We start from the raw sequence: 12,501 nt of genomic DNA on the forward strand, positions 1-12,501 counted from the left end.
ATGGCTGCTGTGTGTGCATCAGAATCCCTGTGTATTTTGGAATTCCATAGGGGAGGAAATGTGTGTGTGCATCAGAATCCCTGTGCTCCTTGGAATTCCATAGGATATGGCAGCTGTGTGTGCATCAGAATCCCTGTGCTCCATGGTATATCATAGTGGACAGCAGCCGTGTGTGCATCAGAATACCTGTGTTCCTTGTAATTCCATAGTGAAACAGCAGCTGTTTGTGCATCAGAATCCTTGTGCTCCTTGATACACCATAGGTGACAACCACTGTGTGTGCATCAGAATCCCTGTGCTCCTTGGAATTCCATAGGGGACTGAAGCTGTGTGCGCATCAGAATCCCTGTGCTTCCAAAGGAAAGCGCGAGGACCATCCGCCACCACCAGCGCAGCCATGCTGGAGCCGCGAGGAACCCCATGCCGCTACCTGTTGTGACCCGTTGGGCTCCTGTGGCCCTGGTCTCGGTTAGCGCAGGAAGGAACCAGGCGAGAAGCGGATTAGAAGTACAAGCTTGTGGAAGGCGGGCTAGCCCTTACTTTCCGGGTAGCCCGGAGCAACGGCCGCACCAGCCTTTTATTGAGCCAGAACAACACAGGTGAAGGGAGTAATTAACAATGACTAGGTGCTGAGGGCACGGGCTCCTCCCACAAGGAACTCCTGTGGAGGAATGGCCCGAGGTCCACGTCTCAGCTGCAGATCATCTTGCCGGGATGTTGGCCTCTCCTACAGCTACCCTCTCCCTCCTTCCCGCCGTCGGACGGTCGTCTGCGTCCTCGGACCTGTTCCAACAATTCTTTAAAACATGGTTGATTACTATGAAGTTCTAGGCGTGCAGAGACATGCTTTAGCTGAGGATATTAAAAAGGCATACCGAAAAGTGGCGCTAAAGTGGCGCCCAGATAAAAACCCTGAGAATAAAGAAGCAGCAGAGAGAAAATTCAAACAAGTAGCTGAGGCGTATGAGGTGTTGTCAGACCCTAAAACACGGGACATCTATGACAAATGTGGCAAAGAGGGGTTAAATGGTGGAGGAGGTGGAAGTCATTTTGACAATCCATTTGATTGTGGCTTCACATTCCGAAAGCCCGAAGATGTCTTCAGGGAATTTTTTGGTAGAAGGGACCTGTTTACATTTGACTTCTTTGAAGACTCATTTGAAGACTTTATTGGGAATCAGACGGATCTCCGAGGAAGCAGAAACTGAGGAGCAGGGTTGTTTTTCTCTGGCTTCAATGGATTTCCACTTTTTGGAAGTGGATTTTCTTCTTTTAATACAGGATTTTCGTCATTCGGGTCGCTAGCTCACGGAGGTCTCACTTCATTCTCCTCCACATCATTTGGTGGTAGTGAGATGGGTAACTTCAAGTCTATACCTACTTCTACAAAAATAGTTAATGGGAGAAAGAACACTACAAAGAGAATCGTGGAGAATGGTCAAGAAAGAGTGGAAGTTGAGGAAGACGGGCAGCTCAAGTCCCTGACAATAAATGTTGTGGTAGACGAGAACGCCCTGGCGGCGGAGCGCAGGTGGAGAGGCCGTAGCGCGCTGCCGGCCCAGCCCACCTGCACACGCTAGAGGTGGAACCACCGAGACCCGGCTCAGTGCGAAACTCACCGCACCACGCTTCCGAGCACAGCTAGCAGGGGCGCCTGCGAACCCCTGGGCCCTGGGAGGCCACCACGTCTGCAGCAGGGGTCAAGGAAGGTGGCAAGAGGAAGAAGCAGAAGCACAAAGAGGAGACAAAGAAGAAGTCGGCCAAGGGTAACCACTAGCTGGACTGGCCGGGCACGCGCACGCGGCACTTGGCCCCGCGTGGCTGTGCACACCTGTAGGTAGCAGCATTTACAAGGCCACACTCTTTAATCAGGATTAATAGGATTTTGGACACATGTTACACACTGATCAGGGCGGGACGTCAGGAGACGGAATTGATGAGATGGGCGGCGGCGATGGATGTTTGGGACACAGCCTCTACGTCCTTACCCTGTTCTGCTCAGCGCTAATGTCGCCTGTGTTTTCCTCCTGAGCTGTTACCAGCACCCTGCTGTGACCAGTTTAGCTTTAGAAGTACAGTAAGGACCCAGCAGGTAACAGTGATGCTTGCGCTGACTTCTTTCCTGCTGGCGGTGGTGTTTGTGCTGGGAATGTGCTTGGGGCAATGCCGGTGCATTGAGCCATCAGGGCGCTTCCGCAGGGCAAGCAGCCAGGAATTGCTTCAGATGTGAAATCGTTTCTTATAGTTATTGTTTTAGTTTTAATTCTCTCCAGGTAACCCAAATTTAACTTCGAATATTATTTAGTTTTTGCTAAATTTCATCCTTTTTTTCTTGACTCATGGTTGTTCTTTTTAGCAAAAAATCTTTGCTGAGCAAAACCATGTAGCTTCTGTAAGCGAGGGTAACCCTAGGGAGCCCTAGGCTACTGCTCACACAACTTGCAAAAGTAATCCTACATTAAGGTCACCAGATGTCCCGCTTTTGGCGAGACAGTCCCTATTTTTAACAGTTTGTCCCGCATCCCATGGCGTTTTTAGTCCTGATTTTTTAAAGAATGCACGACAAGCTAGGGAACACCTGAGAACAGGAAGGGAATATATGGTTTTCGGCTGCTATGTGGCTATTTCACCAGGATATGAGTTTTATATTATTTTTGTTAATTTTATAATGTTAAACTTTAATAACAGCAAATAATTGTTGAGAACTGATTATAGAGAACTGCTTATCAAAGTTTGCATTGCTGTCAGGCCCCCCCCCTCCCCCCCGTCAATGGTGTCCCACTTTACCAATGTTAAAATCTGGTCACCTTATCCTACATGGAGCAAGAAGGGTGAACCAAGTAGTTCAGCTCACAAACATTGCCTCCTTAAAAATAATTACTTTATTCTGGGTAGATTCTGCCCCACTTCCAGGATTATCCCATTTGCAGAACTTGAGGCTTCCTCTCCTGCTCCTGTGAGCGCTGGGTGGGTCTGGCTGGGATCTCACTGCCTTCACCTCTTCCCTGCACCTCCCCTCGATGACTTTTTTCTTCCTTTTTACCTGAGGATCCGTTGTTCACATTGCTTTTCCCTTGTCCTCTTGGCAGTGAATGAAAATGCCAGTTTTAATCTAGACTGTCCATGTAGCTGTGCCACAGAAACCAGCATGGTCCATAGTCCTGAGGTGACGTTTGCAGGAGAGTTTGCAGCGTGTGTGTTTGGTTTTGGTGGGGAGGGTGCAGGTGTTCAGGCAGGGAGTGGACTGTTATTTGATGGTTTTTGTGGAAAATGTAACCCTAAATGCATTATGTATTTTAAGTGCTACCTACATAAATAAAATGTTACTGAGAACAACAACAAAAAAAAAAAAAGAAAAAGAAAAAGAGAGAGAGAGAGAATCCCTGTGTGTCATGGCATTTCATAAGGGACAGAAGCTGTGTGACATCAGAAGCCCTGTGCTCCTTGGTATTTTATAGTGGACGGCAGCTGTGTGTGCATCAGAATCCCCTTGCTCCTTGGTATTATGTAGGGGAGAGCAGATGTGTGTGCATTAGTATCCGTTTGCCTTCTGCCACTATTATCTTCTATCTCTCTCTCTCTCTCTTTTTTCATTTCATTCCCCCTGGCCATTTCTTGTTAGAGCTTTATAAAAGTTTGTCCTTTATGTCCTTCCCTGTTTTTCCCATCACATAGTGTTTGGGGTGTTGCTCAATATTTCCATTCCTCTATTTTTGCCCTATGCTCTGCTGGCCTGCCTTTGGCTCACTATTGTGTTTTTAAACTTTGTTTTTTTTCTTTGGATAATTCCTCTTCTGTTTATGTTCCTTACCTGTATTTTGATGTAAATTTCTTTACTCTTTCTTTTTTCTTTCTTCTTCTGGTATATATGCGTTGGGCCTGAGCTGCTTTATTTCTGATGTCAGCAGGAGAGATTAGTAGAAGGGGGAGGTAGAGTAAAGTTGAACGGACTACATCTTCCTGGAACTGTGACTTCTTCTTTCCTAAAGGTTCATATACTCTTCATCTTTAACATTCAGGAGGTTAGTGTGATATGCAGTAAACACCCTTAAACTACCTCTTTCACCCAAGAGCCCAGGTTACAGATAATGTAGGTCACTGATCTCATGGTCTGTTCCCCAGCTGCCCCTCCTCTCTACTTCCCAGTGCAGAGTCAGTGTCCCCAGGGGGATCTGCTCCTTTTGCTGTGGTCTCCCATGTCCTTGGATCTCAGTGCTTTACTCAAAGACTCTGTGGAGCTGCCACCCATTCTCAGAAATATAAGGGCCAAGGATTTTAGTGTTGATCATTAGTTCCATGCAAATTTGAAAGTTTTTTGCAAGCATGGTTGATGTTTATAGCTGTGCAATTTCCCTGTTTCATGAAGATAAAGGGATCAGGAATCCAGGATAGTCTCACCTGGGTAGTTCCAAATTAGGGTCTCTCATGAGGGTGCATCATCAAAGCTTGACAGAATCTGATATAAATTGTCACTGTTGACTGGAGGCTTCAGTTCCCTACCATGTGGGCTTCTTCATAGGGTTGCTTACAGGTGGCAGCATGGTCCCCACAAAGAACAGATAGGAGAGAGCACAGGAGAGCACCCAAAGTGGAAACTACATTCTTCTATGACTTAAATTTGAGAGGACAGTACCATCATTTATGCTGCATTCCATCGGCCACATAGACCTACCTTGGTACAAAGCCAGAGGGAACTGTGTGCACAAGGGTATGAACTCCAGGAGGTTGGGATCTGGGGCAGCCATCTTGGAGGCTGACTCCTGCCATCACATGCACACACATGTGTACATATATATGTGTTTGTGCACATGTATATGTGTGCATGTACATGTATATGTGCATACATGTATACACGGAAACATTTATATGTATGTACATGTGTATGTGTGCATGCATATGTGTGTATATACATGTATATGCGCACATACATGCGTGTACATATGCATACATGTATGTGTGTACATGTGTGTGCACACACATATGTGTGCATGTATATGTGTGTACATGTATATGCATGCATGCATGCATATGAGTGTACATGTATATGTGTGTGTGTGTGAGTGTGTACATGTGTATGTGTTTAGGACTAGAAAAAATCCAGTTATGTAGTATGAAAAATAGACACATACATGGCTGGGTACTTCCGGATGGGATAGGCTGGTGCTTATATTATTTACATCAATTCAAATTTGCCCCAATTTTTCCACTTAAATAGTTTTATATAATATAACTGAGTCAGGGCACTCCTTTGTCTCTCAGCATTCCAAAGAGAATCTGAACCTGGAAACATAATCTTTATTACAGAGTTTAAGAGCAATATATTTAATTAACATAAAATATTAATTCAGCCCTTTTCTCGCCCTGCTGTGCCCAATGCCAAAGTTTAGGTTTCATGAAAATCTGCCTGTTAGTTGATGATGCCTGAACAATCCTCTCCTCAATCCTTATGGTGCCCTCCTGATGCTCTTGCTGGCAATTGGGGTTCTTTTGTGATCAAAGAAACTGTCTCCTCCCTAGATATGTAGGAGTCACAATTGCAAAGTTCTTACTAATTGGCCTATTTCTCCCCTTCTCCAAATTTATTATTTTACATCCAGCGGAAGCGTCACTTCAGCCTCTTCTGGAGGCCCTTTGTGTCTGGCAGTCTGCACTGCCTTTTCCCTGTGGCAAAAGGGTGGCTTTGGAGTCAGACATGCTCAGTGTGGGCTTACAGAGCTGTCCTGTGTCCTGGGATATTCACACACCTTTCTTCTGCTCAGTTTTCACATTCATTAACTGGGAACAGTGATTCTTATCCTTCAGGCAGGAATAAGATTAAAATAGGAGTTTAGTATGGTGCTTGGAATACAGCATTCAATGCATGCTATCCCTTATTGGATTCATAATCCTCATTCCCAAGGCCAGTTTTCTGTGTATTATAGGAATAAACAAATCTTTGAATTTTCATTGTAATCTCTATTGATTATCTATTAACCTTTATTGATTTTGGGGGGGAGAGAACGTTTTTTAGATTTTGATACAAAAATACCCTTTTGAGACCTCTGAGATCATAAACTGGGAATATAATGGTGATGGCTTATATCTCTAATTGTCCTTAATGTACACATAACCCCCTTGTGACCCTGTCTCTTGCTTCAAGAACCCTCAACAGTGAGTTACAGTGGAACTTCCATAGCTGATCACCTCCTTAAGTTCACCTAATTTTCTTTTCTTTTCTTTTTTTTTTTTTTAGACAGGTCTCACTATGTTGTCCTTGGTAGAGTGCCATGGTGTCACAGCTCACAGCAACCTCAAACTCATGGGCTTAAGTGATTCTCTTGCCTCAGCCTCCCACGTAGCTGGGACTACAGGTGCCCACCACAATGCCCAGCTTTTTTTTGGTTGTAGTTGTCATTGTTGTTTAATAGGCCCAGGCCAGGCTCAAACCTGCCAGCCTCGTTGTATGTGGCTGGTGCCCTACTCTAAGCTACAGGTGCTGAGTTGGTTCACCTAATTTTCATAGACTATAAGTTTCATCACAGTAAGCTTAGTTCTTTACATTGACTATGTCCATATGTTGGCCAGTTTGTCATAGTCCCTCGGGTAGTCAAATTACATAGTTCTACTGTATTTAAGTCTTATAATGCCAAAGGAAATGATTTTCACTGTAATTAATTCTCAGAGGCACATGAGACAGTCCTTCTCACATGTTAGGCCTTATTGGACCCCTCATTACTGTTTGCTATACTTGTGGACTAAAAATTTTAGGTAAAAATATTTAAAAGTTTGCTTACTAGTGGAAAAATTATGATAATAATTTTAGATTTATAAGAAGGATGATGTAAGCAATTTTTGTCCAGCAAATGTGACAATGGATAATTTGTAGGATAAGACACAGTGTCTTCTATTGTTACATATTTTGCAGATTTGTTATCTCACTGTTCTGTGTGTCAACATGGAAGAGTCCACCATGTGTTAGCTGGGTCCTCTGCTCAGGGGCTCACAAGACTGAAATTGAAATGCTACTCAGCTTCCTCATCTAGGGTTCAACCAGCAAAGCTTCAGTCCCAGACATCTTTACAATGTTGGTAGTGTTCACTTCCTTCCTGCTGTGGGGCCAAAGTCCTCCCTGTCTGGTTAGCTGTTGGCTAGGACCACCCTTAGCTGCTGGAAGCCACTCTTGGATCCCTGATGCACTCCCTCCTCCCACCTCAGCAGTAGAGAATCTCTGTCTCATTGAGGCCCTCTCACACTGTAAGTCTGTCTGATGCCTACTTCTGCTAACCGGCCAGAGAAAATTATACTTGTAAAGGGTTTGTGGAATTCAGTCAGGTCCACCTGGACAATAACTCTGTCTTCAGGTCATTGATTACTAACTTTAATTACATCTACAAAATCCCTTATGGCTCATAACAAGATCACAGGCATAATACCAGGTGGCAGAGATTATGGCAACTGTGTGACATTTGGGGATATGGCCCTGGGCCTTAGGAAGTCTTGCAGCATCCTGTTTCACCGTTTAGAAAGGCTCCTTCTTGGAATCCAGACAGAAGCTCTGACACTGTGCTCTGAAGAAGTTTAAGCTGGCAGTTGGGAGGAGAATCAAGCAGCCCAGCAGATAGCCAGAGCCAACTGCTGGTCTCATTAACAAGGTCATTCTCAGATGTCCAGTCTTAGTCAAGCCATCTAATCAACATAAGAGACAGCGTCTGTAAGCTAGCCCGGTCCAAACTACAAAACTGGAAGCAAACAAATGATTATTATTGCTGTTTGTTGTGCAGAAATGCAAAAGTGGGCTTAGGAATCCCACAGACGCAGAGACTGTGGCATATTACACTCAGCTGCTGAAGTTTAAATATGCTGAGTCAGGAGAGAGGGAAGTGGATTCTTTTTTTTCAATTGTTGGGGATTCATTGAGGGTATAAGAAACCAGGTTACACTGATTGCATTTGTTAGGTAAAGTCCCTCTTACAATCGGGTCTTGCCCACAAAAGGTGTGGAACACACCAAGGCCCCACCCCTTCCATCCTTCCCTCTCTCTGCTCTTCCTTTCCCCCACCCCTCCTTCCTTCTTTCTCTCTCTGGTCTCCCCTTTCCCCACCCCCACCATGTCCTTAATTGTCATTACTTGTCCTCATATCAAAATTGGGTACATAGGATTCATGCTTCTCCATTCTTGTGATGCTTCACTAAGAATAATGTGTTCCATTTCCATCCAGGTTAATATAAAGGCTGTAAAGTCTCCATTTTTTTAAATGGCTTTCCATGGTGTACATATACAATAGCTCATAAATCCATTCCTGGGTTGGTGGGCATTTAGGCTGTTTCCACATTTTGGTGATTGAGCTGCAATAAACAGTCTAGTGCAAGTGTCCTTATGATAAAAGGATTTTTTTCCTTTTGGGTAGATGCCCAGTAATGGGATTGTAGGATCAAATGGGAGGTATAGACTAAGTTCTTTTTTTTTTTTTTTTTTTTTTTTAGCAAAAGTTGTTTTTCATTGACTTGGAAGTGGGCTCCGCAGTGAAGCCCCTTTGGGTTTAAGAGCATTTTTCTGCTTCCTTTCTTCTTCCTGCAACTTCTCCTGCTGCCTGAATTGCCACGACTATAATCCAGAATCCATTTCCATTGATAGTAGTACAACTCATCTTGCAAACTGCTCCCTTTGGGCTTTTCTTCGAAGCTGGCCTTTCACTGGGGGAGCAGGGCAGCCATCTGCGTATGACCAGTCTGGTAGCTCCGTGAGGGGCCCATAGCCGGAGGGGTTGGCAGCCAGGCCCTGTTGGAGTTGCCACTGGCCACCAGCCCAAGCCGCTGTGCTGCAGTGCAGCCTACAGACACTCGAGAGCACAATCTCCAAAGGAGCCATGCTGATTTGAAGTAGAGGGAAGTGGGCGTCTAGACTAAGTTCTTTGAGGGTTCTCCATACTTCCTTCCAAAAAGATTATATTAGTTTGCAGTCCCACCAGCAGAGTAAAAGGGTTCCCTTCTCTCCACATCCATGCCAGCGTCTGCAGTTTTGAGATTTTGTGATGTGGGCCATTCTTGCTGGTGTTAGATGGTATCTCAGGGTGGTTTTGATTTGCATTTCTCTAATAAATAGAGATGATGAGCATTTTTTCATGTTTATTAGCCATTCATCTGTCTTCTTTAGAAAAGGTTTTATTCATGTCTCTTGCCCATTGATATATGGGATTGTTGGCTTTTTTCATGTGGATTAATTTGAGTTCTCTATAGATCCTAGTTATCAAGCTTTTGTCTGATTCAAAATATGCAAATATCCTTTCCCATTGTGTCAGTTGTCTGTTTGCTTTGGTCTCCTTAGCTGTACAGAAGCTTTTCGGTTTAAGTCCCATTTGTTTATTTTTGTTGTTGTTGCAATTGCCATGGCAGTCTTGTTCGTGAAGTCTTTCCCTGGACTGATATCTTCCAGTGTTTTTCCTATGCTTTCTCTGAGGATTTTATTGTTTTATGCCTTAAATTCAAGTCCTTTATCCATCTTGAATCAATTTTTGTGAGTGGACAAAGGTGTGGGTCCAGTTTGAGTCTTTTACATGTGGATATCAGTTCTCCCAGCACCATTTATTGAATAGGGAGTCTTCCCCCCAAGCCTATGTTCTCATTTGGTTTACGGAAGATTAGGTGGTTGTAAGATGTTAGTTTCATTTCCTGGTTTTTTATTCAATTCCAAATGTCTATGTCTCTATTTTTGTGCCACTACCATGCTGTCTTGACCACTGTGGCTTTGTAGTATAGCCTAAAATCTGGTATGCTGATGCCCCTGGCTTTGTTTTTATTACTAAGAACTGCCTTAGCTATACGGGATTTTTCTGGTTCTATACAAAATGCAGAATCATTTTTTCCAAGTCTTGAAAGTATGCTGTTGGTATTTTAACAGGGATGGCACTGAATAGGTAGATTGCTTTGGGAAGTATAGCCATTTTAACAATGTTGATTCTTCCCAGCCATGAGCATGCTATGTTCTTCCATTTGTTAATATCCTCTGCTATTTCTTAGGATTTCATAATTTTCTTTATAGAGGTCCTTAACCTCCTTTGTTAGGTATATTCCTAGCTATTTCATTTTCTTTGAAGCTATGGTGAAGGGAGTTGTGTCCTTACTTAGCCTCTCATCTTGACTGTTATTGCTGTATACAAAGGCTACTGACTTGTGGACACTGATTTTATATCCTGAAACATTACTGTATTTTTTAATGACTTCCAAGAGTCTCGTGGTTGAGTCTTTGGGGGTTCTTTAAGTATAAGATTATATCATCAGCAAAGAGGGAGAGTTTGACCTCCTCTGCTCCCATTGGATGCCCTTTATTTCCTTGTCTTGCTTAATTGTATTGGCTAGAACTTCTCGCACTATGTTGAATAGTAATGGTGACAGAGGACAACCTTGTCTGGTTCTAGTTCTAAGAGGAGAAGTTTTCAGTTTTACTCTGTTCAGTAAAATATTAGCTGTGGGTTTTTCATAGATAGCTTCAATCAGTTTAAGAAATGTGCCACCTATGTCTATACTCTTCAGTGTTCTAATTAGAAAAGGATGCTGGATTTTATCAAATGCTTTTTCTGCATCTATTGAGAGGATCCCATGGTCCTTGTTTTTGCTTCTGTTAATACAGTGGATAACATTTATGGACTTGTGTATATTAAACCAGCCTTGCATCCCTGGGATGAAACCTACTTGATCATGATGTATGACTTTTTTGATGATAAGCTGTAATCTATTGGCTAGCATTTTGTTGAGAATTTTTGCATCTATATTCATTAGTGAAATTGGTCTGAAATTCTCCTTTTTAGTTGGGTATGTTCCTGGTTTTGCTATCAGGATGATGTTTGCTTCATAGAACATGTTGGGGAAGATTCCTTCCTCCTCAATTTTTTGGAATAATTTCTGCAGTATGGGAATAAGCTCTTCCTTGAAGGTTTGATAGAATTCTGGTGTGAAGCCATCCAGGACAGGGCACTTTTTGATGGAAGATTTTGTATTGTTTCTTTAATCTCAGTGCTTGAAATTGGTCTGTTCAGGAGCTATTTCTTCCTGGCTAAGTCTAGGGAGAAGGTATGATCCCAAATATTGATCCATTTCCTTCACATTGTCAAATTTCTGGGCATAGAGTTTCTGGTAGTATTCAGAGATGATCTCTTGTATCTCTGTGGCACCAGTTGTTATTTCTCCTTTATCATTTCTGATTGAGGTTACTAAAAGTTTTACTTTTCTATTTCTAGTTAGTCTGGCCAAAGGTTTGTCTATTTTATTTATTCTTTCAAAAAACCAACTCCTTGTTTCATTAATTTTCTGAATGATTCTCTTGTTTTCAATTTCATTAATCTCTGATTTAATTTTGGATATTTCTTTTCTTCTACTGGGCTTAGGCTTAGAGTGTTCTTCTTTTTCCAATTACATAAGATGGCTTGTGAGTTTGTTGATGTACTCTCTGTTTTTTGAATGTAGGCATCTAAAGAGATAAATTTTCCTCTCAGAACTGCTTTTGTGGTATCCCACAGGTTTTGGTAGCTTGTGTCATCATTGTTGTTATGCTCAAAGAAGTTAATGATTTCCTTTTTTATTTTTGCCTGCACCCAAATGTCATTCAACAGAAGGTTGTCTAATTTCCATGCCTTTGCGTGAGGTTGAACATTTTTGTTGAAGGTGAGTTTCCACCTTTAGTGCCTTGTGGTCGGAGAAGATACAAGGTAAAATTTCAATCCTTTTAATTCTGTTGAGGTTTGTTTTGTGGCCTAGGATATGACCAATTTTGGAGACTGTTCCATGGAGCGATGAGAAGAATTTATATTTTTTATCTTGGAATGGAGTGTTCTATATGCATCTATCAGGCACAGTTGTTCTAGGGTCTCATTTACAACCCTTATATCTTTGTTTAATTTCTGTTTAGAGGATCTGTCCAGCTCTGTAAGAGGAGTATAAAGTCCCCTGTCATTATGGTGTTATAGGATATCATACTGCTCAGACTGAGTAAGGTCTGTTTCAAGAATCTGAAAGCATTTGAATTGGGCGCATAAATATTTAGAATTGAAACGTCTTCTTGTTGTATTTTTCCTTTGACCAATTTAAAGTGACCATCTTTGTCTTTTTTGACTTTAGTTGTTTTAAATCCACATGTATCTGAAAATAAGATTGCAACTACTCTTTTCTTCTGAATTCCATTTGCCTGAAAAATTGTCTTCCAACCCTTAACTTGGAGTTTTAATTTGTCTTTTGAAGCTAGGTGTGTTTCCTGCAGACAGCAAATGGATGTGGTTTTAAATCCAGTCAGCCAATCTATGCCTCTTCGGTGGGGAACTGAAGCCATTATCAGTCGTTGAGATAATTGATAAGTGTGATAGTGTTCTATTCATCTTATTTTGTGAGAGTCCATTGCTTAGTTTTATCTTTTGCATCATTGTGGAAGCTAGGTTCTGTCCTTTAATTTCTGAGTTCTTACTTTGCTGTTGGTCCATTGTGATGGTCAGTGTGTAAAACAGGTTGAAGTATTTCCTGTAGAGCTGGTCTTGT

The 12,501-nt window shown here is 42.4% G+C and overlaps 2 pseudogenes; one reads left to right on the forward strand and one right to left on the reverse strand.

Moving 5' to 3' along the window:
• Positions 1–806: 806 nt before the first annotated feature.
• Positions 807–1,777, forward strand: LOC100954015 (annotated as a pseudogene).
• A 6,701-nt stretch (positions 1,778–8,478) lies between these two features.
• LOC100954324 lies at positions 8,479–8,848 on the reverse strand (annotated as a pseudogene).
• Positions 8,849–12,501: the final 3,653 nt, after the last annotated feature.

This window comes from Otolemur garnettii, unplaced genomic scaffold, assembly GCF_000181295.1.
Source record: "Otolemur garnettii isolate 467f Iridium unplaced genomic scaffold, OtoGar3 scaffold00081, whole genome shotgun sequence".
NCBI classification, from domain to species: Eukaryota; Metazoa; Chordata; class Mammalia; order Primates; family Galagidae; genus Otolemur; species Otolemur garnettii.